Genomic DNA, 23,319 nt, shown 5'->3' with positions numbered 1-23,319 from the left:
CTCAATTTCCTCTTCGCTCTCTTACCTTGGCTGGCTTCCCTTTCACTCACAACTTAAATTTCACTTCCTCTGTCTCGTCTTTAAATCTCTTCATGATCTCGCTCCCCCCCTATCTTTCCTCTCTCCTCTCTTTCTACACTCCATCCCGCTCCCTCCGTTCAGCTGATCTCTTCTTGCTTACTGTTCCTCCCTCCCCTTGTGCCTCTCCTTGTTTCTACTGCTTTCAACTCCTTGTCCCCCTTCACTGGCACTCTCTACCCCTCTCTACGCGCTGCATTACCTCCTACTCCTCCTTCCGTGCCTCATTAAAATCTCTTCTCCTTTCCCCAAACTGATTTTCTTCTTCACTTCCCTTTCACTTCTCCCTTACACCCCTCTCACACTTCCCTTGCTCATTTGAAATTCCATCTTATTCCATCTTCTCCCTTATCTCCCTCTCTCTCCTCCACCCTCCTTCATCATTCTTTATCCTAGGAAAATTGTTCTACTTTCTGTTTTTTAAAGGCTTGTCTAATGATTGCAAATACGCTTCTGGTTTATATATGATATGTATTCTTGTTGTTATATTGTAAAGCGCTTTGGCGTAAAGCGCTATATAAACTTAATAAATACAAATACAAAACTCACTTTTCAATCAATCAACATAGAACAGATATTTGTCACATATTTCCTGTTTCCTTGTCATAAAGTTAGTATATAACAAGCTGCAATCCAGCATCTGGATCCCATATCCTACGTGTGCCAACTCTCTTATATATTATCTGCAAGCAGGGTTGCCCTTAGTGTGGATTAAGCTTTCATCACGGTGAGTCATCTAGGGAAGGATGGAGTTTCTGATACTGTCATCTACTCCTGATACCAGCTCATCAATCTTGTTAACCTACCTTTTTAGTTTTGGCTGTTAGGTGGCACAAAAACACCACTTATAAGATGAAACTATTGCATTAGAGTCCAGCTAGGGAGAATATGCATATGAGGAGGGATAAAATGCTTGTAGGTGTTGTTGGTAATGTACACACCCATTGACTGCCCATGGATATGTTAATGTCAATGACAATTCCTGCCCACTTCCTGCCCCTCCTCACCTAAAAAACATTGTCCTAGGATTTATTTGAGCCAGGCTTATCAAGCCTTACAATCAAACTTTGAGCTTGAAGTGCCTGCCAGCGTTTTCTTTTTAAAGATGTCTTCAGAAAGTTAATGACTTAATTGGATCTGTAAAGGTGCTACTGGTGTAATGCGTATGTCTTAACCAGGTCTGCCTTTAACTACTCAATTTAGAAGCACTATGCATGTCCTTCACAGGCGTCCTGATAAAAATAAGTATTGGTAAAGTTTTGGCTTCTGTATAAGTATTAGACATTTGCCAGGCACTGTTATATGCTGAGGTTATCGCACCGTTTTTGCAGCTCCTACCATCAATGGTCAGTTATTACACTGCTGCAGTGCTTGGCACATGCATTTCTCATGACTACACAAAGTAAAAACTGTTTGTGTGAGGAATTGCCATCTGACATTTTGATTTTTATTATAAATAGAATGATGAGGGTAATTCCATCTCAAAAAGGTGTAATCTGTCAACCAGATTCCCCTTTTACGCCAGCTTCATATCACAAGCATAGTGCACTTGTGTCCTTCCTCATCAGTGGCCTGATCCGCATCTGCTCTACTCATGGCACAGAACAGGTTTGAAGGTCACAAGATGCCCACTTGACAGCAGCACAGACAGCCAAGTCCCTGCTACACACAGGTGGCATTTCATAAGATATGACACCCTCTACCCAAAACGATGATGATCATAAGTCATGCATGCTGGTGGCAGGGTAAATGCTAAATAAAAGCTATGCCTACATTTAGACTTATTTCATGGTTCTACTTATTATCATGACCACCACATTCCAATTGATAGTGCACATATGTCAGCTCCTGTGATTCAGCTCTGCTGTGGAAGGTAATGTGTATTCTGGTCAGCTGGGGTGTAGCCGCCAGATGGCAGGAAGAGAACCTGGAGGGCTGTGCCTCCTTTGTGATCTCTTTGTGAGGTAAGGTAACACCCTCTGCCCGAGACAGCCACAACGCAGGTCGCTTTCCCGGGCACGGGCATCAAGAGAGCACACCCATTCAAAAGGAGTAGCCTCACACCACGGTGCTGCATCTCTAAAGGTTTTTGTTCTCATTGAGAAGGGAAGTGGGTGGGATTATGTCTCTCTCTTAATACATTTATTTCTGAATAAAATCCATCAAACAAACAAAATACAAATACACAACTTAGATTATAGCACATTGAAAGAAGCAAACATAATTTACAATGATCAAAAAGTAATAAAATGCATGGATTGCTCAAAGCAGCTTATATAAAAGGTTCACAATGTGCACATTATCCAGCAGTAACTGTCATGATGCCTACCTCCAAGGAGCCAGGTCCAACCCAGCAACCCCAGAGGCAGGTATCATTCCCCCCAGGGAAGTGCCAGCAGGCCCAAGCTGGGGCCCTTTGGACACAGTCCTGGCGCCTTAGGCGCCAGGCTCATGTTGGACCCCTGTCCTGGCGCCTTAGGCGCCAGGCTCATAAAGCTAGACATGTGTTCAAGTGTTTTAATGTGCACTTACCTGGGGCAGACCATGCTGCTACATCCAGGCCCTCTTGAGGCCTGAATGGAACTACTTTACCTGTGGGACTACTTTCCACCTGGGTGTGGTCGGGGAAGGATACATACCTGATCGGTGGAAGGATACATACCTGGAACTTCTTCCAAAGCTATTTAAACCATGCCCGATCAGCAACTCACGCTTTGCGTTGTTCTGCTCCTCGCAGCTGGACGCTCACCGTGTCAGCTCCTGCATCTGGACTTCAGCCACGCCTGTCAGCATCCTGGGTCGCCTGCAAAGGGAGATAAGAGAGAATTGGAGATAAAGAAGACCTTACCTGCTAAAGCTGCATCACGGAGACATCACACCGACGATCCTGAAAGGGAAGACATCATTTTAAAAGCATTTCGCTTCGATCGCTGCAGCGCTGCATTTCACTCACCTTTCCTGGGCGCCACCATCTTCAGCAGCGATCATCCGGATCCGCACCCACTTCCCAGAGCCTAGAGAGAAAAAGACAAGAAAACAAGGTGAGAGAAGGAAGGGAATAGGAAAGGCTCAGTTTCCTTCTAAGACTTACCTGTTGGGTCATTCCCATTTCATTTCGGGTCCTGCCGCTTCCTGGCATTCCGGACCCCGGCCCCTATGGGGAAAAAAGACAAAGACATTGAATGAGCGAATGCAAAGACATTACCTGAACGCTCATCCAGAATTTACCTGTCATTTACTGGAACTGCACGTTTCACTTCGGGTCGGCGCCATATCTCCGGCATTCCGAACCCCGGCCCCTAAGGGGAAAAAGACATAAGCATTAGCGCTTGCTGCAATAAGACAATGAACATTATTATTAAGCTTGAACTTTTGAACTTGCAACAGAACTCTTACAGCGCCTCACCTGAATAGTCAAGCTTATTTTGAACTCCCATCAAACCTCAATCTAGTGAAGTAACTGGGTTTCAACGCGCCCTTGCATCAAAAGCAGGATGGAGAACTCATCCTTCCAGACCCTAAGGTGAGACTTCACGGGGAATCGTGGAAGGGTATCGTGGAGGGTTGGAAGGGAGTGGGAGGCTTGAGCATTATTCCGTCAGTAGGTAATACTCCCTTTTCACGCACAGGGGAATATTCCTGCGAGCCAGAAAAGCCAGAGTAGAGGGGCCCTTCCTGTCCATCTTCAGAGTCCTGCGCTTCACCATTGAAGAAGCATCAGCACTCGAAGCCAGACCTGCGCCTCCGTGGGAATCAGGTGAGCGTGACAGTAACTCCCGCCTCATCATGCTCTGGCCATTTTGAGTCTCACTGTCATTCTCTCTCTTTACTGTCCCCTCCACTTCCTCTGGAGCAAAGCACTTTTGGGTGTGACATCAGAGTTGAAAAGTCCACTGTCTCCAAGTGCAGGCGCTGGACCACAAAGGCAGGCTAGCTTCAGTCCAACAACCTGAGGACTTTTTCCCTTAAAGAAAGGTGTGACTCATCCCTTCAGCAGAATCGCTCAGTTCCTCTCAGATCGTTTAAAGTCGCAGATGTGTTCAGAAGATCTCACTGGACTTCCTTTGGGAGAATTGGACTCTCCAAAGCCCCCAGCCTAAGGTGAAGAAGGAATCATCCAATACAGAAGCAAGATCTGTCCACTATTGCTCCAAGAGCACACCAGGAGTCACTTCTGCTGTGGATCAGGACCTACCACTTAGCACCAGACACTGAGTTAGGAGAGCAGACCCTCAATCAAACCTTCCTATCCTTGAGTGCCCCCGAGTTGGCCTCACAGCAACTGAAGGACCATATCAGTCGAAGCTCGATGTTCTTCCACACAAAACTGGTTGCACCATGTTCACTGTACCTGGGACATACCCAAGAGCACCACTTCAACAAGCATTGCCAACTGACTCAAACTGCTGGAGCGTCACTCATCGACCCCACCTGGCGACTAAAGCCCGACTCAGCCTGACCAACCGGGAAGCGTTCCTGGGATTGCCCCGGCCTGCATCTTTGAGAGCCGCTCTTCTACCGCACATTTTCCCCTACTCAACGCCCTCTTGCTGCAGGGGCCTCCATGATCCGACGTGCTGGAACTGAGCCTGATCAGCTTGCATCCACGTTTAACCCCAGGTCTGACTGCACCAGCCCGCCAAGAACTGAATCCAGGTACTGTTAACTCTGAATTGCCCCCTGGGTCCACTTGGACCTTAGAGACTGGTTAGGTCACGATCGTTCCTGCTTTCAACAAGAAATTCTTTTTGTTGTTATTACCTTACGTACCACCCCTGGAACTACACTCAGAGTGTCACTTTCTCCAGTCTGTTGCACCTTCTCTGTTATTCAAGATTTGCTTTTTTATGTATGAATGTTTGTGTGAATTCTAACGCAAACATTAGTGTGATAACAACAAGCAGGTTGTGTTTTACTTTCTGTAGACAATCTGCCTGTATTCATTTGCTGTATACGTATTGTTGGTGACTTCCCTAAGGCTATTAGAGGGACCAACATGTATTGCTCGATTTATTATTTTAAATTTCTAAATATTTTGATAAAAACAAACAGCCTGTTTCTTGTCCCAGATTGTGGAGTTGGATTGTTACACTGGGGGATTATTAAATTAGAAATGTTGCTCCAATAAATGACCCACCGATGAGAAAATAGATACATTCCTGTATTTCATCTCATTACATCAGTGAGTGCATCCGGAGGTGTCTGGGGGCTGGGAGCCTGTCACTGTGAACGTTTGTGTATGACATTTGAATATTTCTGAAGATTTGATTGAGTGGAAGGTAGCTGGTCATTGTGTAGGGCACACTCACAATGTGAAAATGGGAAAAATAGATTAATGTGACGGATTATACTTCAGAAATTGAGATCCATCAAGTTATGCAAAGAAACCCTGTTCTAAGTTGTTTACATATACTGGACCCGCTTCTCAGCCTTAACAAAGTAAATTGTGTATTTACTAGAGAAAATACACATATTCTGTCAATGAGGGGGCATCAAGAGAGCTTGTCTAGGGCATTGCGATGTGTTATGAGGCAAAGAATGAACATTAAACGTTTTTATATGGGAGGATGGTATTGAATGGGCATATCCTGATAAGGAGGAGCTCACTACCTACATGGTGGGTTGTTAAGATACCAACACGAGGCTTACTGTCAAAGAGAGTATTGGTCCTAAAGAGTCAACATGCTAATGAAAAATATGGCCTAGGTATGTTGCTGGAGAACACTGACAAAAGGTCAACCTTGCATCAGATGTTGAAGACTCTTCATCATGATCATAACTTCACCCTCCTTGCTACTCCAGAATGTCCTACAGCACTCTGATACTCTGGATGTGCCTTGCTTTGGACAGTACGATATAAACTTAATCACAGGTACATATGATGTTGGGTTGAATATTCGTCTTATTGTAGTTTTCTGGGATGTGATGTTCATTCATTTGTGTGAATGTGATTTGATGCACACTGCACACAGACAGCATCGTCCTGAACCACATTTAGTGTCAGTTGAGAAAATGGGACCAAAGTACGAAAGTTGGCTTTCTGGTGTTTGTTATATTCATGCATCAAGTGGCTTCGGCTGTCTTTCATAAAGCAACTGGTCATCCAAGGGGTCCTCAAGGGCACTCCGGTACTGCTTATGTGTGTCCGTCTAGGGATAATCCTGCCTGAAGGCTGAAAAGCGGTCAATTTGGCCTTATTGTAGGGGTCAAATAAGCTATATCTGTTCACCTTTACTGACCATAATGTGTCATTAATTAATACTGCGATGCTGTGAAGAAAATGTTATACACACTCTTCGTAACTGCAACATTGCTTAAAGTGTAGCATTGCTCGCAGAGCTTGTCCAGCGTGTATAAAACAGAATTATAGGAGGTGACTATTGGCAAACACATTGGTGGTGTCACAAATGATGGCAATACACACAAAGTGGAATATTTTGATTTCTCACATTAATTGCATAGAGGGGACTGCCTCGGTTCAAAAAGGGCACCTCTATGCCATTTTCAAATTTTCAGCTTAGTGTGAGGAGTAAATAAAGGTCATTTCTGATTTTATTCTTTAGTTTTCCTTTACATTGGTGGAAAAGTGTAACTTTCTCAGGCAAAAATGATTCCAGAAGACATTTACAACTTAACCAGTGGAATCTGCATGTTTTCACCAGGTGGGCATTTCATGCGGATTCTATAGGAATGCATATATGAAATTGCATGCTGGCAATAAGAATTTTTAAGGATGAGCGTAAAATGGAGGTAGACATGTCCACTAACACCTAAACTGTACCTTACAAATTCACCAAAGTGAGGTGTGTTGGAAAAAGTGACGTTAAGAACTTTTACCACCATTTTCTCCAATACTACTCATATGAACATGACCTCCAAATGGTTTTGGTCAATCTAGGTTAAGCAGAAATGCTTGAATAGCTTAAGGTCTGCTTCGAGAATCTCAAACACAGTCTGTCATTAGTACAAAAAATGTGTCACTGGAAGCTAGTGGGCATGTATATCGCAGAGGACATGCATTTTACTAGTGTCAAAATCATGTTAAAGCCAATATCGGATCCCTCAAATCCAACATAGAATTGTTTTGGCCATAGCCATTTCTCTGCCACCATTTCTACAATGATTGAAACTTGATGTCTTGTTACCAGCAACGTCCACAAAATGAGTAGGGTTGCACGAGGTAAGTATGCAGTAAATGGTGTACGATTCTGTGTGAAGAAGTTACGAAAGATGCGTGAATGTCCAGTCGATGAGCTGAAGCTCAAGACCCTCCTCTTGAAGGAATGGCTGCTCCCTAACTACTAGGTTCACAAAGCCTCCAGTCCGCACCTAAGATGAGAGTGAGTGAGCTTTTCCCCCTGATTCATTGTAGATCCGTTGTTACCAAATGGCTCACATTCCCCTACCCTGTTCTTACCTTACCACTGCATTTAATCTCTGCTTCCCTCACCATATGCTTCCCTCTATGACTTGTAAAGCACCCTTTTGCTTCCAGAACCGAAGTCCATGTGCAATATATACCCTAGAAAAGATTAATAATAAGGTTGGTTTGGTGTTACTACTCACATGGGAGTCGCCCACATGCTAATTTGTAACAATTAATGTGCCTGCAAATCTAGTATGGTTGACAGATATGCAAATTCATGTTCCCTCAAAATCTGGGAGAAGTGAAGCAATTTAATGAAAATTGAAAAAAAGTCAAAACTCAAAAGTTAATATGTGCAGAGCACAATGGTGAGAAACATCTTAAAAGTGAAGGGGATATAATGTTTTTTTCCACTCTGCTGTAATACTTATGCTTCTATGTCTTTATGATAAGCAAGGGTGACTGGATGAACAGGACGGAGCCTGGTGAAGAGGGGGGCCACAGTAAATAGAGGGTGAGGAGCATGCACTTCGTTGAGCCTCCGGCATCAGAACGCCTAAATATGACACTGCCAATGGTGGACTTGTTCACCTGTTTACAGATGGACCCGTGACAACTGTTATAACTTTCACTGGCTGACTACAAACCAAAATTCTTGGTGCTTTATGAAATTCTGAAATAATAGTAAATGCACACAATAGAACGTATTGAGCTTTTTAGCATTATTTTTCATTGAGCTAATCCTCTGGGCCAAATGCTTTCCAGAACTGAATTCCAAAGAAAAATCTCATGTAAAGAACTTTAGTCTGTTCTCTCTGGGTATTTGAGGTCCATCGACTTCTGCCCATCCTGTACCCTCTTATTAAAACTTAGTCCTCGCATCCTTTGGTCTTGAGAGCAATATCAGAAACACCTATACAAATCAAGTGGCAAAGGACCATGCTTTCCTGTCTCTTCTGGGACCTGGGCATCCCTCTGCCAGCCTTCCTTCGCATAATACTTTCTCTGTCAATGACTGGCCAAAGCCATCATTGAAAGGTCCAAAGTGATAGTCCACTTTCCCTGAAAGAGCTGCATCATGGGATACTAATAAGATAATAATTGCCCACAGCCCGTCGGCGGCCACCCGCTGAGGCCCCCCCCGCTCAGCGCATCGGCCCCCCGCACCCGACCTGCGGTTGGTGTTCTCCCCTCCACCCCTCCGCGGTGTCATAAACTACCTGTCATTAAAGCAATAAAATCAGATTCTGTGTCTGTGTCGGAGGTGGCCTCTGAGGGAAGTGCGATTGTCGGAGGTGCGGCTTGACACGGAGGTACGGCTTGACACAATCGACGCGTAGGACGTGTAGGAGGGTCCTTTCTTCGAATCCTGCATCCCGTTTCGCTCGAGTGTGCGGGCGAGGCAGCGAGGACAACAATGTGGGGGAAAGTGCGGGAGAAGGAGAAGAGGAAGGAGAGTCCCGGGTTGTGAGGAGTAGCACAGGCAAGATTACAGGTGAGAGCCTAGCCGCGCCGCTCCGAGTTCCGGGTCTGCTCCGGAATTGTGCTAAATACCGCATGACACCGCGCGGCGGCCCCTGAGGCTCCCAGTGGTGTTCGGTCCCCACGGCCCTACTGGTATTTGACATAAAGCCAGTTGTGGCTCCGGGTGATTGACCCCTTTACTAAAAGGAGCCTTCCTGAAAGAGGTGGTGCAGCGCCTCCAGCACCCCCCCAGAAATAAGTCTGAGGGGGTGTAGACGTCAGTCCCTCTACCCTGACTGACCTCTCCCCTTGACAGGAGGGGGGGCTGGGACTAGAGGAGACGGTGAGGCATCTATAAGTGGTGCAGAGGAGTTGAGAATAAGCATACCATACCCTGGTCTGAGTATCCTCGGAAGGAAGATAGAGCCGTACCCGGGAAGAAGGGGAACCCGCCAATATCACCCAGAGACTGAGGGCCTCAGCCTGAGATACGGGTTTTATAGCCCCCTGGTTGACTGACAAGGGGGGTCCACAGAAAAAGGCGGGAAATCAATTTTGCTTCCCAGCGTGGAACGAGGGGAATCATCTCACCATAAACATCAGCCCTCTCTATCACTAGTCTAGGAAGCGAAGTGAGCTATAACATAGACATGCAGCGGGGCAGAAGAGCCCCCCACTCGATATACAATCTACGCAAAAATAAGTGCCCACCCATTAAGGAATCCAAAGAGTGCCCAAAGAAAGGGGGTAAAACTAAAAAAGAATGCCAAAAATGCCCTACCGGTGGTGCAAGGGGCTATAACTGAGTTTTTTCCGGTGAACCCTCCCCTGCCATCAACTCCACAGTAAACGAGGACATGACAGCACCGATACATAACGATGGCATCTCCTTAAACACCTCTAATTTCGATGATATAGACAACAACTCCCTTCTAGATCTATGTCTGCCTATACAGAAAGGGATGCAGGCACAAACTCCTATGAGGCCAAACAGTGGCATAACGCCTACTAAAGATAGTAGCATGAATAATGTTACAGGGGAACATAACGCTCTGAAAAGGAGCGGACGATTGTCTGCTTCTCCTAATTTAGTAATGACTACGATGAAGGACGATCCAGACAACGTGACGGAAGATAACATCGATCTACACCCTAGCTCATCAAAGATAACTGAGCTCCAATCGTCGGTGGCGGCCCTGCAATTTGCCCTCAAGATACTTTTACAGATGTCGGGACGTATCCTGGCTAACACCAATTCTATTACTATGGCATTAGGCTCTAAAGGCCTTCCTCGAGAAGAGGCCGAAATGAATCTATCAGCTGCACTACTTACAGCAGATGAGATCAACGAGCAGGAAGTGGAGATGGAAGAGAGCGAGGGGCCACATGCACCCAATAGCAACAGCATAATTGAGATACCTCCTAAGGAGGTGGATGAACGGGAGCAGGAGCACAGTCCCCCCTAACACGTAAACAGCGCAGATTGGCAAAAAAGGCACTGAAGAATAAGCCAGTGGCAACAGGTGCCCAATCCCCTATATCAGGACCTAAATTAGCACCGGAGACACAGTCTAAAAAGGCCAGGAAAAGAATGGTGAGAGCAGCTCAATGGGCGGCTAGGGCAAAGGGCCCTCTGTTAGATTGGCTGTTGATTCTGAAGAGAAGGCAACTGAAGTGGACGATAATGAAGCATCTGTGCTGTGCGAAGAGCCTGACCAGGAAACCAGCATATATACACAGCCGTATGTTCCCGAGACACAGGCGTCAGAAGAACCTGGTGAGTCTCCATCACTGGATCAGAAGAGAGCAGTGAATAATACAACTACTAATCGCACCTGCTTCATTAAGAACTTATAACCCAGCGGCAAAAATCCCTGGTTAGCACGCTCAGAGCTGCTCGCTAGACTATATCACATACCTCAATTGCGTGTTTTAAAATCTGAGGACTTTCTTTTCATTGAACCACTTGGGTGCCCTAATCCCAATGTCTCGGCCATACATTGTATCTTCCTGACTACGGCGCATTTAATCAGGAATTATAAAGAGGATCTGATGGCAGTGGACATCGAGATTGATGTGGACCCTATGGAGAAGTGCCCATTGCCTGAACCAGAAGACATTATGCCTTCAGTTCCGGTTGATACTGTGCTTAAAGCTGGGGGGGGGGATAACCCTGCTCTGGCTGAAATACAGCAAGCCCTGAAATCACTGCTAGAATCCATCCCGCAAATGCTAAAGAACCATTGATGCTTATCATTACTTTCCTAGAACTGCAGAGGCTTTTCCCACCTTCGGAGATCTGAGGGTTCTGTAGACCTACTGTCACAATACAGCTGTATCTGTCTCCAAGAGACATGGTCTCTTGACCTACTATTACTTGACGGCTTTGTTATACATCAAGCGGTGGCTAAATGTGGCAGTAAGGGTCGTCCCTATGGGGGGCTACTAACTGGGGTAATGAATTCGATTATGTCTCATAAGATACAGTGTAAAGCTGAGGAGCAGCTCCTGGCAGTAGAAGTCGAACTTCATGATGAAAGAGGTTTGGGAAGGTACCTAGTAATTAATCTTTATAACCCCCCAGGAGAACTGATTCGTAATTCGTTACAGGAGGCGATTCAGGACCTGTTGTCTTCCCGGTGGCTGAGAGATGGAAATGTGGCTGTGGTGGTCATGGGCGATTTTAATTGCCATATGACAGATGAAACACTCATATCCTCTAATCCTGACCTTAGGACTAGGTGTGTAATGACCCACAGAAAGAGGGAAGCTGAAGGGCTAGGCTGGCTACAATCGTTTGGAGCTTGGGACATGGCTATGATCAATGGCCGTACCAGGGGAGATCGGCCGGGGAAACACACCTTGTCTAATGGCGACTCTACTAGCACGTTAGACTATATATTTATGTGCCCCAAGCTGCAGACAAGAGTGGTTGACATGGCCGTGAAGCACAACGAATGGAGCGACCATGCGTCGCTACAGTGCACTCTATGCATCTCTATTCCTACATCTGTACCTCCTAATATAGGTAGTATCCAAACCAACTGTGCAGGATCCAGAATTGTATGGTCTGAGAGAAATATAATCTCCGCTATGGAAGCACTTAAATCTACTGCAGCCCTAGATTTCCATGAGTTCGAACACATGTCGATAAATGAGATTGAGGATTGGATATCTAGATTCTCAGGCCAGCATGCTACGGCCAATAAGGGACATATGTTAAAGATAGGGGGGTGTATACCCCAGTTTAACAGGGAAATTAGGGATGCTAAGAAAGGTATAAGAGCGACTATTCGAGGTCTGAAACCGATGAATTTACCTGGAGCCTTATACCGTGAGAAACTAAGGAAAATCAAAAATCGATACAGAGCAGACATCAAGAACATTAAGAGCACTGAAAAAAATGCCAGGTATCAGAAGCTAGTACAAACGATCTGCACTAGAAACTCTCGCGGCATTTGGTCTCTCCTTAATGAGAACAGAGAGAAGGCTAACGGCCCCTTAATTAACCCAATAAGTAAGGAGGCATGGGAAAAGTTCCTATTAGACCGGAACTCAGGAGGTATAGAAACCTTGAATAGCTTTCGGGTGAAGGCTCCCTCTCAGTTGCCTTTTGACATCTCAGCAGAGGCACTATTGAACAAAATAGTTGCCCTCAAGTCCTCCAGATCCCCTGGACCTAACGGGTTAGCCAATATAGTGATTAAGAGCTATCCTCTATTCTGGGCCGACTTGTTTTCCTTATTTTTCAATAAAATATTAGAGCAGGGGGTAATTCTTATTCCTGTATTTAAAAAAGGTAGCCATTTGGATCCTAATAATTACAGGCTTTTATCCATGTTAGATATCTCTGGTAAACTGTTTGCCTCACTGTTACTCAGTGAGCTGCAGAAATGGGTAGACAACTCCAAAATACTCAGCAGATTTCAATGCGGGTTTAGGCGGCATTTTTCCACCTCACATAACCTTTTGGTTATGGATATACTTTGTACACGGGCATTTAGCAAGGGGCAGCCCCCGTTGTACGCTTTATACATCGACTTTAAGGCCGCATTTGACTCCATTCTCTGAGGGAGACTATGGACCAAGCTAGAGAAATTGGGATGCCCGACAGGCTTGTTATATTATTTAAAACTACTCCATCACAATACTACGGCGTGCCTTAGGTTAAATCAGGAAGGAAATTTAACTCGCAATGTGACTCAAGACAGTGGGGTAAAGCAGGGATGCGTCACAGCACCCCTTATTTACAACCTTTACGTGTACGACATCCCGGCAGCCCTGGCCGAGGTTGACAATTGCCCTCCTAAAGTTGGGGAAGTATCATGCACAGTATTGGCATATGCGGACGATTTGGTTGTCTTTGATAATACCATAGGTGGATTAAGGCGTTCTGCTACTTCTCTATGGGACTATGCCAGAATTAATGGCCTAACGATCAACCTGGACAAGACAAAAGTATTAAGATTCACGAGAAAAAGAGCATCACGTGTGAATCTGATGGTACATGGAAACTCCATACCCTATGCTCCATCCTACCGCTATTTAGGAGTTGACATTGAGCCCCTAGGCGATTACTCACTCTGTAGACAGGGGCGAATCACACGAGCAATGCAAGTCACCTCACTTATTTCCTCATTTACAAATAAGCAGGGCGGTTTCACCTTGTGGGGGACGCGTCATCTTTATATTCAAGGGTTTGCACCCATGATTGTATATGGTCTCGAATCACTACATACTATGGATCTAGGGTGGTTACAAGTGCTGGAGGGCAAGTTCTGGAGACGAATCTTGGGGTTATCCCCGGGGGTACCGATGGCACTGATTAGACTAGAACTGGGCCTTCCCTCCTTTAAAGCTATGGTTCTGAGGAAAAGAGCTGGCTTTCACCTTAAGATGATAAGTGACTCTACCAACCCCCTACTATCCGTGATCCACCAGGAGGTGACCAAAAAATATTCTACCTCACCCCTCAATAAAGACATGGTTACATTTTTCATTGACATTGGATGGATACATAGAGGGACTATGGTCACAAAGGAAACCTTACATGCATTAGGTAAAAAAGTAGACAGATGGGACTGGCTAGAGAATTTCGCCCACATAAGTAATCTTGAGACATATTACTTTGTTAAATATCGATTGTATAACTTCATGAAGCCTCAAGCTTACTTATCTCTCTGCCCCTCCAGGAAACTTAGATGCTTCATCATCCTGTTTAGATTAGAGCAATTACCTACCTTGTATAGTAGAGGGGCTTGGGAGAAAATCCCTGTGGACAAGCATATATGTCGTCTCTGCAAATCCCCAGATTGTCTTGACACAGCTAGACACCTTCTCACGGAATGCCAGACATTGAGAGACACAATTTTTCGCCATGTGGGCGACTTTGTACATGATTGTGCAACAATACGTGATATGTCTTTTTGGATTTATTGCACCAATACCAGCAACATGCACTTATTCATTGCACTCTATAACATCTGGCAACAAGTGGAATTTGGTCTAAAGGGTGGGGTGGAATTATCCCAAGATTGAGGAGCACATGAGAATACACAGAGTTCCTCAGTGGAGAGGGAAATTAGCTATTTACGTAGTCTATGTAATGGTTCTTTTCAGTTATAGTTTTTAATGTTGATATGCATACATGATTTTATTTGCAGGCTTATGTATATTCTTGTATTGAGTATAATGTTTTGTAATTTGAAATATGTAAAAAATTATATGTGTAAAGTTTGTATTTATTTTCATTCTGTATCACATTAAAGAATTTAAGATAATGGCCCTTCGTAAGGTTCTCCGCACAGTAAATGGAATCTGAGCACCAACGTGTGTGTGTTTTTTACCCAGGTCATTAAGGGTCAAAGATTGAGCCATCCTCATCTGGATTGAAAAATGTAACCTTGGCATTGCATGAGGTTCTCTACAAGAGGTGGAGAAACCTACTGGGCCTTTTCACATTATCGGACCCACTCCCCTGATAAGTATTACTAAATAGCACCATCGGAAGGGTCGGTATTAGAACAAGCTGGAACCAAAAAGCTGCAGTGACGTGTTTTTTTCTTTACGCACATGAACAAATAATTGACTGCACAGAGAAAAGTGTATTTACTGAGTTTAATAATCTTTATTGAGTTTTAACTCATAAGAACAGAACACAATAATACCTTTACAGAAATTCATGACAGAGAGCATTGAAAACAATTTGAACATTAGAAACATGAAAGTATGGATAAATAACTAGCGATAGCATAAACAGGACATGGAAATGATCATTAATGAGGGAGGTTCAACAGTATTGAATTCTGCAATCAAATTTTTGTTCATAAGCCTGAGACAAACAAGGGAGACAGACAGGGGAACTGACAACGTACTAATACGAGACACAGGGGTAAATGGGGGGAGAGGGAAGAAGGGGGGAGGTGTCATTCGCAATATAATAATATAATATTAAGAGAATGTATGCAATAGAGCATTGATAACAACATATGAACATGCATTAACAATCAGGCGATTCCCAGCAGAAGAAGGAGGGTCAAGAGCTTATACTCAAGTTCCATGCGAAGATGCCTTAAAACAGTCCAGATAACAGTACAAAAAACCATTTGGCATTGAATTTGGGAATGCTATCCAAACAAGAGGCCATATATGACTCAATTCTATGCACGTGACAAATGTTATTCCACCACCCCCTAACAGAAACGTTATGGGAATCTTTCCAGTTGGAGGTGATAAGCTTCAGGGCAAGTGCTATGAACAAGTCATATAGTTTGGCCAAGGAATGCAAATTAGTGTTAGTGACTGCTAGGTTTCCCAGAACTATATTTAAAAAGGATAGTGGGAGGATTCCAAGATGGCCGCCTAGAGAGCAGGGCGTGTTGCCCCGCGCTCCCGACCTGCGTTGTGACTTAGACCCGTCCAAAGTATTAGCAGCCCTCCCCGGCGTATGGACTGGTCGCTGGAGCACCCAGGAAGACCTCGGTTCACCGAGTTTGCAGACGTCCCCAGAGCGACGTGACACGGCGCACCAGTGACGGGAGGCGCTCACGCGGCTTGGCTCTGGAGTATATCCAGTTGAGGTGCCGGTTCGGGCCGCGGTGCAGGGCGCCCGACCTGTGGTTGGTGTTCTCCCCTCCACCCCCCCCCACGATGCGCTGAGCGGGGGGGCCTCAGCGGGTGGCCGCCGACGGGCTGTGGGCAACCCTCTCCCCTGGTCTCGGGAGCTCCGCCTGACAGGCGCGTCTCGGCAGCCATTTGGTCAGCTGGCATTGGAGGGGGCAGAGGCGGCCCGTGGCCCGAATCAGGGGCCTTCATTTTGGACCAGGAGAGGCTGGAGCGGCCCCTCCCCCCCTCGGGAGGACCTCGGGGCGGTGCGGGTGGACCGCTTTGCCCTGCAGAGGGCTGGCTGGGTGGAACTCTTCTGCCTCCCCTCACGGAGCGGTGCGGGTGGACCGCTTTGCCCTGCAGGGGGCTGGCTGGGTGGAACTCTTCTGCCTCCCCTCACGGAGGCACATCACTGGCAACGAGGAAAGTGGCAGGTGGACTGATGTTGCACAAGGTCAGTGCTCGTTGATGAGAGTGGGCTTCCTGTGTGGCGCTGGTGTGGGGCCCTCAGGGATTGGAGCGGGGAGCAGCTACCCTAGTTGAACTCCACAGAGAAACTTACGCGGCAGGTAATGGAGCGGGGCGCCGGGCGCCGCCAGGGAGATTCTGTTGGGCTTGGCCTGCGGGGGCGCTGACTGGTTCTTACCTGGTGGGTGCGCAGTTGCTTGAGACTTTGCCCGGCTGGTGGTGTGCCCGCTCCTGCCGCTCGTTGACCTGCTGTCCGGGAGTTGTTGTAGCGCTCTCAGGTGGATATCTGGAGGTGGGGGGCGGTCGGTCTTAGAGGCCTTGTCATGAAACAAGAATAGAGACGGTCCACCCCAAGGGAAGACCCTGAAAAAGGCATCGGAGGGCACCCTCACGAAATTCTGGTCCAAAGAAGCAGATGCGGCCGAGGACACACAGCCCACCCAGGACTCCTCGGGGAGCGCCTCCGCGGGTTCCCATTAGGGTCAAGACAGACCAATTACTCAAGCTATGCTCTCGCAGTTTATGGGAGAGCTGGTGGAGAAAATTACGGCTGCGGGCCAGCAGCTGATAGACAAGTTGCGCGAGGACCTAGCTGAAAATCTATGAGACCTTAAAAGAGACGTCAATAATATTGAGGAGCGTGTGGACATTAACGAGCGGGCCATACAGGAACTCTCGGAGGACGCTAGAAAAGCGGACAATTTGCTGGAGTCTCTGGCTATGGCCATGCAAAATCTGGAATTATTGGCAGAGGATTTAGAGAACAGATCTCGACGGGCAAACATTAGTGTAAAATCCTTGCCGGAAGATGTCCAGGACCAGCAGCTAGGCCCGGTCTTGAAAGCTATATTTGTCGACTTGATGGAAGCCAATCCTGACCCTGAAATGCAGTTTAACAGAGTCCACAGGGTAGAACCGCGCAAAGCTGAACAGGTAACCAGATCGCGAGATGTTTTGGTTGCCTTTCATAGCTATGCAATGAAGGAGAAGATCATGGAAAGAGCGAGACGGGCTACCTGTATCACCTACAATGGCCAAGAAATTTCACTGTATCACGACCTGGAGAGGAGCACTCTAATTAAAAGGCGACAGATGGGTCCGGTCTTGTCCTTCTTAAGATCGCAGCATATCCGGTACAGATGGGCTCACCCATTTGGTTTGTCTTTCACGTGACAAGGTTCCCATCATAAGATAACGACCTGTGACCAAGGGATGTCATTGTTGGGCCTAGAAGAGCAGGCCCCTCCCCCATTAGAGGGCAATGATGATCCTTCAGCTATTCGAAAGCCTTGGGAATGGTCCACAGCCAGGCGTAGGAGAGGCTGCAAGAGGCCTACAGATTTGGACCGTGCAAAGACTACAGCTGGCTGGCCCACTGACCGGTTGGCGGAGCAGGGTGGTTCTCCGTCAGTAGATTGAGACTTTCCTCGGTGGAGCTAATTAGTGAATGGAGTCTGGGGAGGGCGTTATTGACAGCTGTTCACGAGTGGTGGATGGGTTGTTTGTTTGAGTGATGAGAGAGGCGGGTTGGGGGTGGGAGGTGGCCGAGACTCTTGGAATGGTGAAGGGTTTCCCTGCGTTGGAAGTATCCGGGTTGGTTAATGGGTTCGGCTCTCGTGGCACATCACGAGGGGGGCTGAGGCCAGTCGTTCCCGCCTGGAGGGGGATTGGGTGAGGGGGGGAGGGGGGCGGTAGAGGTTTTAGATGCAGGGTTCAGGGTGAGGAGCCTAACTATGGCGCCCTTGGTAGGAGTGCAAGATGTATACAAAAATGGTAACTCTTGCGGAGCTGCACGCGGGGGTTCTCCAGGCCACGCAACCCAGCAAGAAAGGGGGGGTCTTAATTGGGACGGGTCAGGTCTTTCTATTAGAGACATGCAGAAGGATAGTTAGGGACGTTATTTGGCCGTGTTGGTGGAGGGCACGGGCGAGATCATCACGGTGGCCACTCTATACGCCCCAAATCAGGCCCAAGACGCCTTCCTTCAAAAATCCCTCACGAGACTGGGGAATTTTGCGGTAGGTAACATAGCACTAATGGGGGACTTCAATATGGCATGGGACCCTGCCATAGACAGGAGCTCCGTATCGTGGGGGACTCAGAGCAGCCCATCAGGGGATCTGGTTGGGAAACTGAGGGATTTGGCCCTAGTGGACACTTGGCGGGAACTTTACGGTCAAATGCAGGGGTTTACTATCTACTCGCATGCACACCACTCTCATTCCCGGATAGATTATGCCTGGTTCTCGAAATCACTGCTAGGGAAGGTTACAGCATTGGAGATTGGAGCGATTACATTAGGCGATCACGCCCCGCTCACTCTGATAATGGCAGCCCCCAGGAGTCCCCCGTCCATCTGGAAATGGAGATATCCAGCCTTGCTGTTTAGGGATTTGCTCTTGGTTGGTGAGGTGGAGAAGGAACTGGGTCAGAAGGTCAGAAGGGAATTAAGGGCACAGCTGCCGCTGGTAATTATTTTTTTCCGGAGCCCAGAAAAGGGCAATAACCGGGTCATGCCGACTTTGGCGGACACGGTTATTGCCCTTTCCTGGGCCCCGGAAAAATTATTCACAGCGTGAATCACTTAACTTATGTGGAAGGAATAGCCGCCCTAACGAAGAATGCGGAGTCCCCCAGTGGTGGCACAGTGTATGAGGAGGAACTTCACCAGGCCCAGCCGGCACACTGGGGAAGGAGGGACATAGTCCATAGAACTCCAGCAGGGAGTAGGGTTTTCAGGACAACGTAATCCTTACACCGCTGATATTCCGGGGCAGGAGCGCACAACAAAAAAGTAAGTGGATGATGAAAGAAATGCCGATATATTGATGAGGTGAGGACAAATCATCACTGTTTTTTAAACTCTCAAAAAATATGGTTGATACTAGCATTCGTTTTATAAATTAATTTGCTGAAGTCAGTTTTCTCCAATCTAATAAAATGTAACAATTGCCAAATCACTTCTGAGTTTTCACTACACATTTGTGAGCTGCTTGCTGACCCTGTGGTATGTCTAGTTGATACTGTGCCTCTGTCTGTGCGATTTAGTAGTTATTTCATCCTTCTGGGTACTCATTGGGACAGTTGGCCACTGTGCAGCCGCAGCCCTCCACGTGGGTGTACGAATATGTCTTGCTTTTACCCAGGGCCGGTCTTTGCATCAGGCAGTGCAGGCATCTGCCTGAGGTGCCAGTCCCTAGGGGGTGCCAGCACGACTCCAACACCACCACTGACATCATTTTAATTATTGTAATAATTTACATACGGTAGAAAAAAAACAAAGTGATACCTATTAAATCAAACTCTCCAAATCAGTGGTGGTGCATTCAAAGCTAGCCCCTCATCGGTCTCTGCAAGCCCTGGATGTCAGGCCTTAAAAGCAACATTTGTTGCTTATCAGTCCCCGGGTCCAGCCCTGGGCAATCGCACATGCCTCCTCCTCAGTGCATGGGCTGGAGTTGGGGCTGAGTGATCGGCCTGCCATGATACAGACAGCACTTGATTGCCAGCGAGGGACACACAGTCCGGATGTAAAGAGATGATGTGCCTGTGTTTGCATTGCTAGAGCTCAGCATCAGGCTCTGTGAGGCCAGTGCTGTGTAGGCGGGTGGGGAGCAGTGTCGCAAAGACCATTGGGCTGCGCAGATCAGTCTTCAGCCCCCCTCTTAATTTTGCGCTATTTTGATTTGACCAGGCTGTCCTACACAGCAATGCAAAGGCCCTCATTTTAGATGTTAATGGTGGGTCGGTGCGTGTACACATACTCATTTTAATCTCATTGTAACCTCCGTAGTCGCATGAAATAGCTTCATTGTGATGTTCATGGTTCCCGTCCATTACCAGTATGAACGGAACACAGTAATATAAGCATTGCTTAGGCTGTATGTATTATGAATGCAATTCAGGAATGCAATAGTGTTCCTTTGTCACTGTAATGGAGCACTGCAAAGCCCCTTCAGTACCACAATAACAGCCTTTAATGTTCAATTTACTCACGTAATAAAGCAATGCAAGCTACCCTACTTTTAAAATGATTGTCGCCACTTTAACACAGACATGAAAAGCACTTTCTTTTCTGTGCTCTGGGTGTAGCACAAGCACAGCAATTTATAAACATCAAGTATTTTCTTTCCAAAATTAGGAGTGTAAAATATCAACCTAAAATGGCTTCTGTTTAATATTAATACTGTACAACCAAATTAAACAGTATAGAAGAGCACACGTTTGGAGTTTAGCATTACACTGAAATACATCAAGGTAAGGTTGGGGTTGCATACCGGAAAAGCAACAACCTATTTTTAGAAGGAGATAATTTACGTTTCCTCTTCACCATCTGTCTTGTCACTGAACCAATGCAATAAACAAGAATATTAGTGACTGCAGGATAAAAGTGCCGTGCACAGAAGTGATACATCGCTCACATGAGCTTATATATTTTGTGGGTCGTCTTTGCTTCCCGAGTACTCTGCAATGTTCGCAAAGATGCCCCTTGGACAGGCGTCTCTGTGCTGCTAGTATTTGCTTAGAGACTGCACAGGGCACACAGACAATGCTGCACCCATGATTGTGTCACACACCGAGGCACACTCAGGCGCTGCAGAAGCACCAGATAACACATATGAGAGGCTTGGTGGGGATAATGATGGGATTGGGAGGGCACGTGCACCGGTTAGATCGCACTCTCATCCCTGTCCCTCCTCCTCCAAACACCCAAGAGGAGTGAATCAAGCAGGACCTAGGCAAATACCCCTGATCAGCATCAGTGACACAGATCTGACACCTGGACTCTTAAGCAAAACACTTCGAACCCCATGACCCCCCCCTCCCTTATCTTAGTAAGACACTTCAGACTCCAGCCATCACCCCACTTACGTTCATCATGTTTGGTAAGATGAATAGTACCTTAGACAGAACAGGACACAGACAATAAACGGTGCTGGTGGCTGCACAGTTGACAAATGCCCGTCAATTACTAATGTAAAACTTTTCATTGTTAGCACATGCATTCGTATGCATACATTTTTAGGCAATTGAAACCATGATGTGGTGTAGTACTTGCATGTCAGGGGAGTGATTGGAAGGGTAGAGACTGTCCATTCTCACAGCAGTGCTTAAGTGTGCGGTTTATGTGTGGTTTCAGACGTGAAGGAGAGAGTTGAGAGTTAACTGATTGTAACATTGAAGCATTGAAACTGCACTAGAAGAGACTGATTAGAATGTGTAAAGAAGTCAGACAAGTAAGTTGGCCCTCCCAGACTGCCTCTGAAGTTAGCACCCATCCGAACATTTGGGGGTGGAGAGCTGCCAACTATGCTTCCCGCCTGGGGTGCAATCTGGTCTAAGACTGGCCCTGATTACACCTGTGGAAAAAATGTTTGGTACATCACTACCATAAACGAGCTGTGAAGCCAGACACCACAACTTTATAACAAAAATCCTCCCCCAGAGCTGAAACAGGCGGTAGAAGCCTTGCAGGGTCTGTTTCTGGAGCAACTTCACAGGGCTGCTCCTTCTCCCTTTCAGACACTGGCACAGACGTTTTTATGAGAGCATCCTGGGAGAAAGCACCAACTGGCTGCCATATTAAAAGAGGTCAGTGCACATCTTTTACAGTGTCCTGCTGCAGGTCTGTGCCTGTTGCCTGCCAGTTGGTTACAACCAAGGCTCCAATCTGAGGAATCCTGTGATGCATTATGTATTCAGAGAAGCACGCACAGTTCGTCCATTCACTATAATAACAATTAATTTGTGATTGTTCTTTTATAGCACGCGTAATACCGGTGACCAGTTCTAAGCATGAGACAAGGGATTCGAACTTGTGTTATACCTTGTCTTGCTTCCAAGACAAACGCGTTGCCACTGAGCTAGCCTCTTGGCCCAAATAGCCCAACTCATGCAGTGTTTTCACATTTCTTTGAGGAATGTATTGGCAACATGAATTAACCAAAGTTGAAAGGCATATTAATAAGTGCGAGCCTTGTGACAGATGGCTGAATAAAGCACAAAGGGCCTCATTACAAGTTTTCCGGCCCAGAAACAACAGTGCCGGTAAGCCTACCCACACTGTTGTTTCCATACGGGCAAACTACAAGTCTGCCTGCCGGAGCCGCTGTGCCACGGTAGTCAGACTTGTCACGGGAGCACCAGCACCGTTGCTAATGGTGCCGGAGCTCCTGTCTCCCCACTCCCATAGCACTCTATGGGAATGGGGATTAACAGAATTAGCGGCACCGGGAAGTCAGACGCCGGTCAGTTTTCACGGGTCTGGTGGCAACCCACTGGTAGCACCGGCAGGGTGACCGCCGGACCCATAATGAGGCCCAAAGTCTTTATCCTATTTTAAAGGGGTTTTATTGAAATAATCACAGAAAGATGCACCAACTGGAGAAAGGGTATGGGAAGTGGCGCTAAAGGCATCCCTCTCTCTCAACTCCACGTGGGAATCCTCCTGCCTGGACCAGGCATCCTTATCTGGGATATTAATGCTTATGCTCGGTAAACCCTACTGCCTCAAGCTGATCAAAAATACAGGTGGTTTTCCCTAATTGCAGGGTGACTCCCTCAGGGATCTTCTACCTAAGCCTTCATTAGCGATGTTTAGTACTAGAGGGTAGGGTAGGCGTGCCTCCTGATCTTTTCGCCCTCCCTCATACTCAACTCTGCCTACTTTCTTTTAACCACAACTCCTGACCTTATCTACGCTATGACTCTTCCAGCTCTACTCATAACACAACTACTCATGAAACTCAGGCATAAGGTGCCGTGTACACTCTTTTGCTGTACAAGCAACCCCATGGATATGGTGTTGTGCCCACCCTTCCACTATTCAAGTAACCCAG

The sequence above is a fragment of the Ambystoma mexicanum genome, chromosome 11 (assembly GCF_040938575.1).
Source record: "Ambystoma mexicanum isolate Mex_15411 chromosome 11, UKY_AmexF1_1, whole genome shotgun sequence".
NCBI lineage: Eukaryota > Metazoa > Chordata > Amphibia > Caudata > Ambystomatidae > Ambystoma > Ambystoma mexicanum.
This window is presented reverse-complemented; position numbering follows the sequence as displayed.